A 3,676-nucleotide genomic window follows, 5' to 3' on the forward strand; every position below is an offset into this window, starting at 1 on the left:
AAGGCCATTTCTTTCACATCCTGCATGTGAGCTCCCAAAGGCACCTGGTGGGCCACTGCGAGTAGCAGAGAGCTCGACTAGATGGACTCTGGTCTGATCCAGCTGGCTCGTTCTTATGTTCTTATGTTCTTACCTTTTGAATGCACAGAGTGTGGAAAGAGATTCAATCACAGGGGCACTCTTCAACAGCATCAAAGAACTCACACAAAGGAGAGACCTTTTGAATGCTCAGTGTGTGGAAAGAGATTCAGTCAGAGTAGCCATCTTCAAGAGCATCAAAGAACCCACACAAAGGAAAGACCTTTTGAATGCTTAGAGTGTGGAAAGAAATTCAGTCAGAGTAGCAGTTTTAAAAGGCATCAAAGAACTCACACGAAGGAGAGACCTTTTTAATGCTTCAAATGTGGAAAGAGATGCAGTTAGGGTAGCCGTCTTAAAAAGCATCAAAAAGCTCACACAAAGTAGAGAATTAGAGTTGAACACTTCCTCACTTCGGCAGGTCGGATGTCCTTTTTGATTCAGACTACAGAATTTTGAGGCAATAACTGTGTCTCTCATTGGAATTCTGCTGCACAGACTGCAATTCCCAGCTTTTCTCTCACCTTGGAGCATTTTATAGTGGCCTCTCTTGCACTATCCCCCCATTCTTTGGTTTCATGTGCATGCATGTGCTTCCTCTTAAAGTATCAACTCTCAGTTGCTTAGTGGAGGTTCTTTACAATTTTACACCTTTGTATTCTATTTTATTTTATTCTATTTTATATTCTATAAAGTTACAATTATAATATCTTTCTTTTTGTTTCTAACCCTAACCGTAACCCGGCTTCAGGGATGTGGGCTGGTATTTACAGACTGCAACATCGTGTGTTGTTTCTAATTTTTTCCACTTTAGGTCCATTTTGGGGTAATACACAGAATGTGGAAAGAAATTCAGTCAAAGATTGGGGACAGGAACTCAGTTTGGGTACCATCCTTCAATGGCATCAAGAATCTATGGAGAAATTTTTTGAACGCTCAGAATGTGAAAAGACATTCAGTCAGCATTGGCTAATTCTCTTGTTCTTTTGTTTTCTATTTCTTTGCAGTGATTATTATAAGAGTTCACTTTATCTCGATGGGTGCATAGCTGGAATGCTGTATTCAGCTTCTAATTCTATTTCTGTCATCTTTTACTTTTGCTCCTTGTTTACCATTAGCAATTCATTTCTTCTGTCATCCATCAATGTTTTCACATTTTTTTGCTACATGAATAGCCTTTGCACATTCTATCTTGATAATATCTCCACTTTCAACAGTTTAACAGCTTAACTGGTAACGCCTCCCCCCTTCTAGTAATATTTTCCAGCCATTTAGGGGACTAATGCCTATAAATCCTTCTGTCAAGAAATGAAAGTCAAATCTCTCAGGCTGTTTTCAAAATATCTCGACTGTACTAAAAATTCAGGCTACTGCCTTTCATTCAGAGCCTAGTAGTTCTATGGCTATTTTAATTCCATGTGCTACATAGATGTCTTTGAATAAAAGAAATCAAAGTAAAACAGCAAAACCCCGTTCTCTCCTGCGTTGCTCTGTTAAAAGATACCTGCTCTTCAACCACCCAGAAATCCCCTTGCAAGGAAGCAGGCCTTGCACCGCCTCCTGAAGGTTTCCAAGGAGGGCTCCGCCTGATCTCTTCTGGAAGCCCCATTCCTGATAAATGATACATGTGACCTTGGTGGTTGTGTGCCAAAGTATTAGCTTTTTTTGTAATTGTCAGAATGATTTTGAGTTCTTTTGTGAAGGAACCCTCTTGGGCAGGATTTTGAGTTGCAGCTGCTTCAGTCACTTTGAGGGAAGACGTGGGAAAGACACATGGTGCAGAGTGTCCCTTGTGTCTCTTATTAATTCCTGATATGGTGGTGTATTTCTATGCCAAGACGGTAATTATTGGGAGGTGTCATCCTCTAGTGGTTTGTGTCCTATCTGGCTGGTGAGTCCCAGAAGTGGCCTAGGGGACCACTGCTGCACACATGCCACAGGGTCCCCAAGGGCTCTCTCCTGTCCTCTGTGCTTCAGTTCTCCCCCCCCCAGTTGTGTTTGCAGGAGTGCCAGAGGATGTAGGTTCAAGAAGCCAGAACGGAGAAACCCCCCACCCCCAAGACCTGCCCAGGACAGGAGAGGTTGAAAATCCTGTTGGCAAGGTTCCAGGGGGTATCCATGGAGACACCACTGATGCCCACCTGTCACCACATGAGGTGGCTCCTTAGTGACATGCCAAGAGGGGAGGCGCATGCAGCTGAAGCCACATGCTCGGTAGCGACATACAGAAGGCCAAATTCTCCCTCCAGTGCTGGGGTTTGAGTTGGAAGGGCATCTTTTTTGCCAGGCAGGAGAGTTAGACCCCCGGGCAACGCAACAAAGAGAACAATCACAGGAGGCCTGAGTTCAGGTCCCCCTAAGGATTTGGGCTTGTATTCCTAACTGTCCACCATCTCCTTGATGAAGGGTTACTCATATCCAGGTAGGGCCTGGAGATTACCTGTAATGACAGTGCTTTTGTCCACATGCAGCAAGAGAGCCAGCGTGTTGTAGTGGTTAAGAGCAGTGGACTCTGATCTGGAGAACTGGGTTCGATTCCCCACATGAACGGGTGGGCAAACGGATTTACTTCCCCGTTCCTCCAGACGACGCCTGCTGGATGACCTTGGACTAGTCACGGTTCTCTATGGGTGACCTTGGACTAGTCACGGTTTCTCAGCCTCGCCTGCCTCGCAACGTGTCTCTTGTGGGAAGAGCAAGGGAAAAGAGTTTGTAAGGTGCTTTCAGACCCCTTAGACAAGAGAAAAGTGGGGTATAAATCCAAAATCTTCCTCTTCTAAATTCTTCTTCCATTGGGAGGTGGACTCAGCGCCTTTATGTCCTCCACAGCTCCACCCTTGAATTTCCAGGAATTTCCTAACCTGGAATTGGCCAACGTGCTTTCGACTGGGCTCATTGCCTCTCCCAGCTCCCATTCATCCCTGCAGCTGTTGTGCACTGTCTGCATACAAACTACACCCCTGGTGCAACCTGTGCCAGCATCAGATTTATACTTGCTGTATAAAAGCAGTAGACCACTGTGGATTTGGGTGGGCATATCTCCTGATATGCTTAGTAGCCATTTCAAGCGCTGAGGACAGTCTGACCCAACGTAAGATCTTTAAAGAGGTAGAGAGGGTTAACTTTCCCAAAGGATGAAACAGGCATATTGTAACTTCATCACACATATCTAAAAAAAGTTTGGTATGTAATATAGCAGAATGCCACCCCCCACATCCTGCCCCAGGAAATGCAGCACTGGGTGAGAGGATGTGGACCGGAGACCAGTTCCCAAGCAGTTGCCCTGGCCGAGGGTTTCCTCCTGAGCCCCCCCCCATCAGCCAGAGGTCTTTCCCATCACCTACAACAACATCTTTCACCTGGGTTTTGAACCTGGGACTGTCTGTAAGCCAAGCAGGTGTTCTTTCACTGAGCCATAGTACAATGATTCAGTGTAACACATGGCTATAAATAAAGATTATAAATAAAGTCTATTAATTCAGTGAGACAAGCAGAGTACAAGTAAAATCAGGCAACTCACTAAATAATTTATGTTTAGCTTGTCCAAATGGAGGAAGAAAAATTAGATGCTGGAATCCGTGCCCTCTGAGGTTAGACC

The 3,676-nt window shown here is 44.9% G+C and overlaps 1 long non-coding RNA gene across 1 annotated transcript; it reads left to right on the forward strand.

The window, feature by feature from the left end:
* The first annotated feature begins 246 nt into the window (after positions 1-246).
* LOC125424802 lies at positions 247-1,538 on the forward strand. Its single transcript, XR_007243290.1, has 2 exons — positions 247-1,311; positions 1,394-1,538. It is a non-coding gene; the product is annotated as an uncharacterized LOC125424802 (long non-coding RNA).
* Positions 1,539-3,676: the final 2,138 nt, after the last annotated feature.

Source organism: Sphaerodactylus townsendi, unplaced genomic scaffold (assembly GCF_021028975.2).
Source record: "Sphaerodactylus townsendi isolate TG3544 unplaced genomic scaffold, MPM_Stown_v2.3 scaffold_1049, whole genome shotgun sequence".
NCBI classification, from domain to species: Eukaryota; Metazoa; Chordata; class Lepidosauria; order Squamata; family Sphaerodactylidae; genus Sphaerodactylus; species Sphaerodactylus townsendi.